Raw genomic sequence first — 12,665 nt, forward strand, 5'->3', positions numbered from 1 at the left:
AGAAGGAACTTGAAATTTCAATGATTAAAAGAATAGGTTATTTATGCAAAGATACTACTAAAACTTCAATGGATCATGATTCTGAAGAGATACAACAGTTTTCTTATTTATTAGAATTTCTATTTATAATTTTTATTTATATGAATTCAGTACATAGTTAGTTACCTTTTCATTACAAATAGCTACCCAGGGAAGCAGGGAGATGTCTGAGCTCGCGGTGAGCTGGCGTCAACTTGCCCCGAGTAGGGAACGCATGTCTCAGCTGGGCCTGGGGGTGACCCATGGAGCGGCTGGTCCAGTCATGGAAAACTACTGGAAGTCACAACCAAAGAAATTCTGTGATTACTACAAGTGCTGGAGAGTGGACAATAGGCCTAGCATTGAATTTCATGCAAGAGGAAAGAATCATAAGGAAAATGTGGCAAAGAGGATCAGTGAGATTAAACAGAAAAGCCTGGGTAAGGGAAAGGAAGAAGAAAAGCTATCAAAGGAGTATGCTGCAATGGAGGCAGCTGCCCTGAAAGCATACCAAGAATATGGGACAAGGCTTGGTTTAGAGTCAGAAATTTCAGAGCCAAGCATATCACCAGTAACCAGCACTATCCCACCCACCTCTGCATCAAATCAGCAGCAAGAAAAGGGGCCCTTCAAGGGGCAGATGGGTAGAAGGCATAACCTCTAAGGGTTACCATGAGCATCTCAGTGGGGGAAACCTGAAGGATTTCAAGGAAACTTAAAAAAGACGGCAGTGAAGACTGTTTGGGTAAAAGGTTTAAGCAAAGATGGTTATACCTATTATTATAATACAGAAACAGGGCAATCCAGATGGGAAAAACCTGATGATTTCATTCCACACTCTGGCGATCTGCTTTCTAGTAAAGTCAATGAGAAGTCACTTGGCACCCTAGAGGAGTCCAAATCATCAGATTCACATAGTGATTCTGATGGGGAACAGGAAGCAGACAAAGGGAGGGAAAAAAGGAGAAGTCTCTACAGAAATACAAAAGCTAAAAATAAAGTTTAAGGAAAAAAATATAAATAGTGATAAAGGAACTGAAGCAGAAACACAGAAAGAAAAAAATACCCAAGGTAAGAATTCATCAGGTCCAAATGAAGAAAAACCCAAAGCTCATGAAAAATCAAACTCATATGGAGAATGGCAAGAAATTAAATAAGTTGAGTCCCATGAGGAGGTAGATTTGGAACTTCCAAGCACTGAAAATGAATATGTATCAACTTCAGAGGCTGATGCTGGTGGGGAACCCAAAGTGGTTTTTAAAGAAAAAACAGACACTTTTCTTGGAGCTGTGGCAGATGGAGTGGCTCCAGTCTTCAAAAAGAGAAGAATTCAAAATGGAAAATCTAGAAATTTAAGGCAACGAGGTGATAATCAATAACTGTAAAAAAAGCTTTTTGTACCGGCTTTTTAGACAGAATAGAGACTATACATCATAAAAGTTCCTCTGTGTTTGTTTTACAGTACTTAAATGCTAAAAGTTTAGATTTATTCTAAATGTATTTTATGTGAATTTAAAATAAATCTTTTTTTATGTGGAAAAAAACCCCAAATAGCTAGGGAATTAAGTCAATCAGTAAGTAGTGCATAGTCAATTAACTGAACTTTTAGGGGTAAAAGAAATCAGTTCTCCAGGGTCTCCATAAAACGTTTGAGTGCAGAATAGCTGGGTGCTGAATCCTCTTCCCTGAGCTGTTGCCATCACCACCATGTCAGGCTTCAGTCAAATACAGACAGTGCACTAAGGAAGTGGAGATTTGTGGCCACCTGCAGGAGAAATCATCCCTGCGCCACAGAAACCCTGGAGGAACCAGGATCAACAACCAAAACTAGCAGCTACCCTTTCACTTTTTTAAAAAATATGAACAATCGTTATACAACCCTGGGCACATGAGGAAAATAGCTGCCAGAAATGATAATTTCATACTCTAAAATGAGAGAAAATCCACCAAAGAAAACAGAGCTACTGAAAAAATAAGAGAGAATTTTTAAAGTATCTAATTAGTATTCTCAGATCCAAGAGAACTGCAGTGGTAAAAACAAGAGCAAGTTACAAAGATAGAAAGACAATGTAGCTGCAAGAAGAGTTCTTGGAAGTAAAAAGTATGATTGAGAAATGTCATAACTCATTAGCAATTCAAGAATGAAATGTATATTTCTAGAAACTAAATTTGTGAAGATCAACTGTATTAAAACTATGGGAAAGTGAAAAGATAAAATATATACAGAATAGATAAAATATGTGCTTGTCAAATCTAGGCAAGCCAACAACCATTAAACAGCATATAGAAAGAAAAAAGAATGGGAATGAATAATCAAGCAAACTATATATGACAAACTTCCAGAGCTGAGGAAAACATTTTGGGAGCACACACACACACACACACACACACACACACACACACACAAATCCTGTTAGAAATTTTGAATTCCTAAGATAAAACTGAAATGCTACAAGCGTCCAGGTACACATACACACACACACACACACACAAAAACAGCACCAAAATGAACAAAAACAGCAAACAAACAAACAAAAACCAAGGTTTACAAAGGAAAAGAAACACAGTGGCTCCATCACATAGGCATGATCAATCAGTAACTCCATTTCCAAGAGAATGGGGGGCAGGGCTGGAAAGTCCAAGCTTCTAATCAGGGCTTGGTCTTTCTGGTGACCAGCCCTCATCCAGGACCATCCAGGAGCCCACCCAGAGTCACCTCGTTAGAAGTAATTCTATCACCCAGGAAATTACAAGAGGTTTAGGAGCTCTGTGTCAGGAACTGGGGCCAAAGACCAAATATGTGAACAAAAGATGCTCCTAGTGCTCTTACCACTTAGGAAAATTTAGTTGCTTTGTGCCAGAAACGGAATGAAGACCAAATACGTATACATTTCTTATTATAAATCAAAACATCACAAAATCTCTGTTAGGGGCCAAGCTTTGTGTTTCTCTACCTTCAAGGAGCTCTCCTTCCATTAAGGCAGACAGGAAAACCAATGCAAAGCACAGCCAAGCAGTAGTTGAGAGTCCGCCTGCCAATGCAGGGGACACGGGTTTGTGCCCTGGTCCGGGAAGATCCTACATTGCCGTGGAGCGGCTGGGCCCGTTAGCCATGGCCACTGAGCCTGCATGTCCGGAGCCTGTGCTCCGCAACGGGAGAGGCCACAACAGTAAGAGGCCCGCATACCACAAAAAAAAAAAAAAAAAAAAAAAAAAGCACAGCCAATGAGGACACACTGTGAAGAAGCTCTCTTTCCATGTGGTATAAGGAAGCCACATTTTAAGGGATCCTAATCCAGCCAAAGGGATGTGTGTGGGGAGGGCACTATTGCTAAGGGTTACTCTTAAGGGCTAGTAGGACTTAACCAACTCACAGGAAAGGAGAAATCTTTGCAGGCAGATTAGAAAACAGGAGGCAAAAACAATACATTGTGTAGGAGGGAAGAAGTAGGCCTACAAGCTTAGCAGTTGTCAGAATGTTTACAAAATGAGTCATTACCTAGACAGAAATGAGGACAAAGAGGTGAGTTGGGCCCAGATCACAGAGGGCCTTATAACCCTATGGTAAATAATTTGAAGCATATCCTGCAGGGCATTGCTTTTCAATCTTTTGAAGTAGAATAACCCTTTATTCAAATAATATCTACCTGGAGATCTAATATATAAAAAGATGAAAACACAGCATCTTATTAGCATAATCATACAAGCTACAGTTGGTGACATCAGTGTATAGTCAGGCATTAAGTGCAATGAGGCCAATCCAATAAACCCCCAAAGTCTTACCCTTAGCATATAATTTATTTCTAAATTTAATTTTAGTTGTATACTAGCCAAAAAAAGTATTAAATCATAGAGAGAAAAGTTTGCAAATAGTCATTCAACAACTTTTATTAGACAGAAGTGGCAAAAGAAGCATTATGCTGGGATCTGAATGGAAAAAGAGACAGCTTGAACACTATCAAACCTGAAGCACAGGTAACAAGCTGACCAGGGGTCAGCCATTCAGGTTAGCCCCCAGGACAGGCCAAGGATTTGGTAGCCTTTCAACAATAACCTTTAAATACTTGCTTAACATTTATTAATGGCAGTGGTGGGGGCATTAGGAGGTTGGTTTTCATTCAGGAAATAATGTGTTTCTTTGTATCCGAAATTTTTTATCAGCAATTAAGAAAATCCAAATCTAGGTATTTAAGCAAAAGGAAGAAATTACTGGAAGGTATGGGGGGGTTCCCAGAATTGACAAGAGGGTGGAAAACCCAGCCTAGAAAACGCACAGAAACAAAGACAAACCTTAAAGTTCCAAAATAAGGGAAAAGGGCAACTCTACCTTCAGCAGGAACACTCTGCCCAGGATGCATTCATTCACTGTGGGACACCCCTCTCTCCACTGTGGGACATGGCAGCAGCTGTTGTGGGTGATTCCCAGCCCACCCCAGGCATGAATGTGCTTTTAGCTGAGCTCAGGTCCTGAGCCCATTCCTGGCTCTCAGAGGATGGAGAGGAGGAGGCTGTTTCCCCTGAGCTTCTGCAGTAGGAAGTTAAGCAATGGTGGCCAACAGGGAATGAGACTGTGCCCAGGGTTTAGAAGGTAGATGTCAGCCAATCATGGAGGAAAGAGATCCCAGAGGATTTCCCTTGAAACTCAGAAGGGAATGGGAATATTACGTATTCTATGAATAGCAGGGTCTCAACGTTTTCTTTCCACAATATTCTAGGGAATTCACTGGACATCAGAGAGAAGTAGTTGATTGGTAACCTAAGAAGTTTGGCATTTAGGTGACCTTTTCTCTGGCCACAATGGAAAAATGCCTGAGCTTGGCGCAAAGGAAGAGAAACAGCTAATTTCCTGGGACACTGTTACTATGACTACATACCAGTTATTACCAAGAGGGACTGAGTTTCAGAAGGACTTGTTCCTCGAAACTTCAGTATACTCTATAAGACCCTTGAACCTTTCTAGAGAGGGCAATTTGGTGGATAAGTAATCAAAGCACAGAATAGAGTTTAGATATTGAAAAAATATCTTAATTTCAAACATTTACTGTGGGCCAGGCAATAGTCATATCACTTTATGCATTCAAGTCACTGTATCTTCACATCAACCCACAGAATAGTTACAGTTGACCTTGAACAAGGAGGGGTTTAATCCAAGCATAATTTATAGTCAGCCCTCTGTAACAGAGGTTCCTCCACATACACGAATTAACCAAGTGTATGTAGTACATACAGTACATACAGTACTACATACATAGTACTTACTATTGAAAAATATCCACGTATAAGTGCATCTCTGCACTTCAAACCTGCATTATTCAAGGGTTGACTGTACTAGTATTACCCCTATTTTATGCATGAGGGATTGAGAAGAAGTGAGATTAAATAACAGAATCATACAGTAAATAAAGAGCAGAACCAGGTTTCAAATCCAGACAGCCTGCCTCCTGAGTCTCTGTTTGTAGCCTATAAGCTACATTTCTCCTGAGGATCTATGGACTAAAGTTGATACCAACTACATTTGATGAAAAATAAAGAATTTGTGTACATCGAAAATAACTTTTGGAATTATTTTTCAGGTTGTTCATCACTCCCTACTAGATAACACTGGTTGCTCATATTCATGAAGAACAGTGACTAATAATTCTCAAAATTTTCTTTAAAATATAATTAATGTTTTTCTGCCATTTATATGAAAACACATTTCCTACTATCCTATTATTCTTATTTTCTCTTTGATATTCTTTTGTAATTTTCCAATTCAAACATTTTCCTAAAATATATTAAAGATTTTTAAATTTTAGAGGTAATAAATCACTTGTTCCCATAAAAATAAATATTATTTTTCCCAAATAAATAAATATCAAAATAAGGACTAGTGGGCAACAGATTACTTAGGTTAGAGCTCATGGTTACTGGGACAATCAACTTCAGGGGAGTCTTGGCAGGAATTTCATTTGATTGGTAGTAAGGTCACCTTATGTGGTTTGTAATTTATCTTGTAATACTTCAACACAGTTTGATATATAAAATAAAATATCCCATGAAAATCCCCATTTAAGTATGAATTGACCAGTGATTGCCTCCCATCCTTTGTCCAGCCCTTGTTCTGATACTGGACAATATTTCTTTCTATTTGGAGGATCAGGCAGCATCCCACATATTCCTTAGGTCCCATACCCCAAGATCACCTCCATATTACACAAATGGATTTTTTGGATCCCACTTATTCATTTTAGGGGGCTGGTGTTCAGGTTGAGTTTTACTCTGTATCTGAGAGGTGGCTAGTTAACAACTCTGGTTTTAGTTATGGTATAAAAGCCTATTATTCAGAAACTCACAGTCCAAATATAGCTACTGTAAGTGCTAACACTGTCTTTATCCACTATGAGGATGTGTTAATTAGCATACCGGATCTTAACATTTTCCAAGATATGTTGTTAACTAGAAATTTTTAAGATTCCACTCTTTCAAGAATCCATTGATCCCAGTGTCCTACACATTATGGATCAGAGCCCTGGACTTAGGATTCAGAAGTAGAACTGTGTGTAGCAAATTAATCAGAGAGATAGTTCTTCTCCCTAATCTAAACTTTAGCTGAATTTTGCTGCTATAATGCTGTCACATCTGCCTTGAGTGAACGTTTTATGTAAAGTGTAAGGATACAGAGCAGAGACTTCAAGTCTTCAGAAGTGATAGTACAACTTTTTGTAATTTCTTGCTAACAGATGGTTTTACATGTGGCAGTCCAAGACTCACTGTCATTTTATTGATAAGACTTTCTATGGTGGGGCACAGTTCGAGGATTAGAAACCTATAGACCTCAGCTATCTCTAAAAATTAAAGAATGCTCCCTATCCACAAAAAAGAACTGATAATTCAGAATATTTGATCAGTTATGACAATTTGCAGCAGGACTTGATTGGGTCATGAACTGAGCCTTGCAGTTGTAAAATATTTAAAATAGGTCAGTATCAGTGAAAACTGTAGGGGTTTTTTTTTGTTGTTACCTTGTTTTGTATTAGAGCACTAAATACTTTGGAGGAAGAAGAACACATTTACATTTTGCTGATGATGTAAAGGGTCTCTCATAGAAATCCAAGTGTACTGGCATCACAGAGCTCCCATTTTTACTAGGGAAGTTTTAGTGTCCCTTAATATGCAGGCATCATGAACAGCTATATGGTAGCCTGACCCTTAATCCTACACCAACTTCAAGGGGTTAAAAATAAATTTTACTACAACACTTTGATCTTTTAAAATGTATAGAACATTGAAACTATTTTAAACTAAAATTGTCATTGAGCAATTGCAGACTCCCCAAAGCACCTGCATGCAACAACAGTTTGAAAACTGCTAGTGTAGGTGAAGGCAAATTACCAGAGAATTTTAAGGAAGGGAATAATACTAACAGACTTACATTTGAAGGATATGTCTAGTATCTGTGGGAAGAGCACATGTGACCGAAAAAGACAAAACACAAAGCCCCATTAAGAAGGAATTAGAGGGGCTTCCCTGGTGGCACAGTGGTTGAGAGTCCGCCTGCCGATGGAGGGGACACGGGTTCGTGCCCCGGTCCGGGAAGATCCCACATGCCATGGAGTGGCTAGGCCTGTGAGCCATGGCCACTGAGCCTGCGCATCCGGAGCCTGTGCTGCGCAACGGGAGAGGCCACAACAGTGAGAGGCCCGCGTACCGCAAAAAAAAAAAAGAAGGAATTAGAATGAGAGTAATGGTGATAGGAATGGAGATAAGCTGGATTGAAAATTTATTTAGAAAGTAAAACTGCAAGGATTTAAGTCATTCTACTATCTTTTAGTCTCACTTGTAGTCTTTCCTAAAAGGCATTAGATTAACTGATGTTTCCATTGAAACTGGCTGCATGGTAATGTTAAGAAACATAGACTTCTGTTTAAATCCCAGATGCGGGACTTATTAATAACTCTGCGTTGTTGAGCAAATTAGCTAACCTCTTGATCTTCCATTTCCTCATCTGTAAAATGGGAATAATAATTTCTACCTCACAGTTTTAATAGTGAGAAAAAGGAAAAAGTAAATGGCCATGTTAAAGTATTAGAACAGTGCCTACGCAAACAAACAATAAAAGATAATTTCTTTCTCAAGAAAAGAACAGTTTAACTAGGACTACACAATAAAAGGAAAATGGTGTGTTAATAGTCTGCATGCAAATATAAAATAAGGGTGGAGGAATTAAGCAATATCTTCCCATGGAAGCCAGGCTATTTAAGAGAGAGGAAGTGAAATGAGTAAGACAATGTTATTTTTGTTTTGTTTTGCTTGATTCAATCTATTTTTCCAAGTGGAATTGTGTGTATAGCAGAAAAGTTCTCCTGCCAAGATAAAACAAAATGGTGAAAGGAGAGAAGATAAAGATGAATCACATGTGCCAACAGGCAATCCTTCACAAACTTGGAAAAAAGAATGATACCCTCTCCAGCAAGTTAGCTTGGTCTCATTAGATAGAAAAGTAAAGGTGAGGACATTGGATGAGATATACAATGACTTGCACTGACCAAAAGCCAAGTGCAGCTGTTTCACCATATGAGTTCCCTCACAGCTTAAGAGATGCAGCTCTCTGGGTGCAAGGGTAAAATCCCTTCCATGAGAAGCCAGGAAAAGCTTTTCTCTGGTCTTCCTAATCAGGATTGAGAATGAAATTGTTAGGGGAACCACTGACTGAAACCACCCGCCCTGGCTAGGCACCATAGTAACCACCTGCGTGAGTTACCTGACAATAAGAGGTCCTGGTAAGGAACACAGAACTAACAAGATACCACCAACCGGAAGAATTTGGGAAAGGTCAAAAAGAGAGAGAACACACCAGTCCACATGTCCCACCAAACTCCCAGAATCCTTCTCACTGGAATCCATCTTGGCTGAGCAGTTGCGTGTGCCACCAGGAAGGACCCTGCATCAGACTGATTGGCCAGAGACAACTCAGAAACTACCACCATCACCATAAAACCTGAGACTGCGAGCCAGGCGGCAGAGCAATTCCCCTGGGTTCCCTTACTCTGCTGCTCTCTGCCCAGGCACCCCTTCCCAATAAAGTCTTTTGCTTTGTCAGCATGTGTGTCTCCTCGGACAATTCATTTCCAACTGTTAGACAAGAGCCCACTCTTGGGCCCTGGAAGGGTCCCCCTTCCTGCAACAAAATGAATTATCAATATGGCAAAGCCAGAACTTTTTTACATGTCTTGTGGACATTTAATTCCCAGTCACGATTCGGAGGCTGGATTTTGATCAGAGAAGATGTAAGTCTGCACATGAAATCAACTTTTGCCTCTATTCAAAACGTATCTGCTTGATACTACAAACTGATTCCACTAAACTAGATGAAACCACTATAAATATCCTAGCACCCTTCTTTTGTTTACAATCACAGGCAGCCAGTTACCCCTAAGGAACAAATACTCTTTTTTTTTTTTTTTACCATTTTATTACCTTAATTTTTTGTCATCAAGTATCATTTTTGTCACATAATTATTATAAGGATAAATTGTGCTGACCTTGGAATATCACCAAAAAGTAGAAAATCTGGGTTTGATTTTTTTTCTGACACAGGTAATAAGTTTTCATCATTTTTCTTTTTAGTTCACCTTAGTCCTGGACTTCTATAAAAATGGTTTATTGAGAAATTCAATAAAATGCCACTGAGACCGAATGGCACTGAGCCTTCATATTATCTTTAAAACTTATTCTCAACTGTTTTTGTATTTGAATATTATCATTAGAATAATTAGAATCTAATATAAAAACCAACACAACCATCTGTTCCCATTTCTTAATCTTACACACAGGCACAATCATAGTGTGCCTGCCTCTACACCAGGAGTTTCTCTGGATGCCTTCAAACACAAGTTGCCATGTAAGCAAATACATTTGCCACTCCAGCCCTAGGCTAAAACCTTTGTGCATGGTCCCAAGCTTGGGTGTTTCTTTAGTTTGGCTGAGACAGCTGTAAATGTCTAATAAAGGATTTTGCTTCACTAAAACACAAAGAAATCCATCCATAAATGGTCAGTTTCCCATTAAGATTAGAGTCTACACTCCCAAGGCAGACCTAAATTGTAGTTTCATTCTTTCACAACTTCATTCAAAAATACTTACAGAGAGCCTAAAATGTGACAAGCACTCTGCCAGGTGCAGTGGACAAAAAAAATCCCTGCCCTCATGGAGGTTACATTTTAGTTGGATTGTAGGGACACAGTTCACAAATGTATAGATAAAATATATATTATGACTCTTGGAAATAAGTGCTACAGAGAGAAATAAAGCAGAGAACAGGACAAGAGAAATAGACAGAGGAACTGTCATGTTAAACAGTGTGTCCTGGGAAGTGTGAACCTAGACGATACCTTTGAACAGACCTGGAGGGTGTACAGAAACCAACCCTGAAAAGCCTGGAGGGTTGCCTTTCAAGCAGAAGCAAGGGCCTGCAGTGTGTCTGGTAGTGTGTGCCGTGTTGGAGGAACAGCAAGGAGGCCAGTGTGGCCACAGGAATGAGCCAAGGGAAGACGAGTAGGCAGTAAGCACAGAGTATTAGTGAGGGAGACAAGAAGGCAGTGAGGGAAGAGCAGGTTTGGGAAAGAAAATCAAGAGGTCAGTTTGGAGCATCTTAGGACCGAGGTACTTATTAGTCATCCATGTGGAAGGATAAATAGACTGCTAATGATCAGGAGAAAATTCAAGGAGCAATACCTCTAGAGGAAGAGCTGTGATTAGCATGTGCTGAAGCCTAAGCACTGAAGGGACACAGAGGGGATTAAAAAAATCTTCTTTATGCAAAGAGGAAAAAATGGTCGAAGGAAGCAGAGAGAGCGTGGCACTGGAAAGCTTAAAGACACTTCTGGGAAAAGAATGGGGGTGGAAGGACATTTAAAGATCCAGGTGGAAGGAATATGTTAATTCTAAAGTGGAAAAAGGAACCCAATCCTAGCGTGAGGAAAGTAAGTAGATTTGTTAAAGTTCCAGCCTCAATTCTCATTGTATTTCTCGGTTAACAATAACAACAAAACACTCGGTTTTTCCATGAGATGCGAGTGACATTTCATATATATCTATCATAACCTGGGGAACACTGATGAGGCAGAAAGTACTAAGGAAGGGATGCTAAGCACTTCCAAAGCATCCTGTGAGACCTCCAGCGGGGACGTGTAGATTAGGACACGTGACCATTTAAAGACCCTCATCACACTGAGCTATAAGGGAAGGTGGCAGAAACAACCAACTCTCCTCATTGAAGGGCAGAAAGTCTGGATTTCCTGATGTCCCCATATGCTAGCAGAAATACACTGAGAGACAAGAAAGAACCACTTTTATTGCTATTAACAATAAATAATTATGCCTGCACTTGATTCCTCTCCTTTGTTCTAAAGAGCAGTATACAGAAAATCTTCCATTAGTGCAGTAAATTTCATAACATATCATCTTCAAAATAATTTCTCTTCTCAGTGACTGACTCAAAATTTAGCCTTGCTCAGAGTAATCTAGAATTAAATCTACAACAATGAAGTCTGGATTTACATATTTTTTTTAATGAAAAGATAGCCCTTTCCTTTTGGTTGTGATGTTATTCTGATCATCTTTGGATGAGGATTGGGAGAATGGAAAAGTCCATGAAATTGAACCCCATTATGAGAATCATTGCATATAGCAGTATTTATTAACCTGTTGAGGACCAAAGAGTCTATTAAAAATCAGATAAAAACCATGGACATGTGATAAAAAACCAGAAAATAAAGTGCTTAGCCTATAGAGAGAAACACAAGCTTACATTTTCATGAGGATCACAGTTATTTTACCTGGAAAACATTCAGATGCCTCATTAAATCAAAAGTCCTAAAGATGTCCAGCTAGTGGTGAGCAAAAAACATAAAAATGGGGACCAAGCCTCTTGACTCTCAGGCCCTCCATTGTTCCACACAGCCTTTTTGAGGGGAGAAAGGAGACAGTGTCAGAGTTCATAAACCGACTGTAAAATGTAGACTCTTCAACTAAATGTAGTCTTCTAAACCTGAAAAGCTAACTATGTTTTAAGACAGAGGAATTTTTTTCTGCCCATATTTAAAGAAAAGCTGTTTAGTAATGATGGTTAATGTAAAGCAGCTGTTGCTTCTCACAAAGGAGGCTTGACAGTACTGCTGGATGAGTCATGAGTCACACATGAATATGGAATTAGCAAGATGATCATTTGTTCAGTTGTCAAGAATGAAAGTCTGCTGTGAACGTGCAGTCTTTGTGAAAACACCAAAGGAGGGAAGGCACTTTTATTACGGGCTAGAAACTTCAGACTCGCCCTCACTAAGGTAAAATAATGTAGAGAGCACCTGATAAGGAATGCAAAAAGGAATTTGGATTTTTTTTTTAATGATCATAGAATGCAAGTAGCTTTCCTCTACAACCCGTAGGAAGTGTGTTTTTGAACCAGGGACACCCTGGTCCATTGCAGTACAGATGGACCTTCCTAGGATCTTCTACCAGCCTGGCCTCTGGAGTTAGGGGAATTGTGGTTGGGAACAGAGATGTAGAACTGAACTGATATAGACAGATATAGAACCAGATCAGAGAGTTAGCCCCTCAGATGTTCTGTGGATGAAAATTAATTTAGCTAAGTTTAAATGACTCTTACA

At 39.4% G+C, this 12,665-nt stretch overlaps 1 pseudogene across 1 annotated transcript; it reads left to right on the forward strand.

Moving 5' to 3' along the window:
* Positions 1 to 301: 301 nt before the first annotated feature.
* LOC307052893 (WW domain-binding protein 4-like) lies at positions 302 to 1,397 on the forward strand (annotated as a pseudogene). Its single transcript has one exon. The product of its transcript is annotated as a WW domain-binding protein 4-like (transcript).
* The last annotated feature ends 11,268 nt before the right edge of the window (positions 1,398 to 12,665 follow it).

Source organism: Hyperoodon ampullatus, assembly GCF_949752795.1.
Source record: "Hyperoodon ampullatus genome assembly, chromosome: 1".
Classification (NCBI taxonomy): Eukaryota; Metazoa; Chordata; class Mammalia; order Artiodactyla; family Ziphiidae; genus Hyperoodon; species Hyperoodon ampullatus.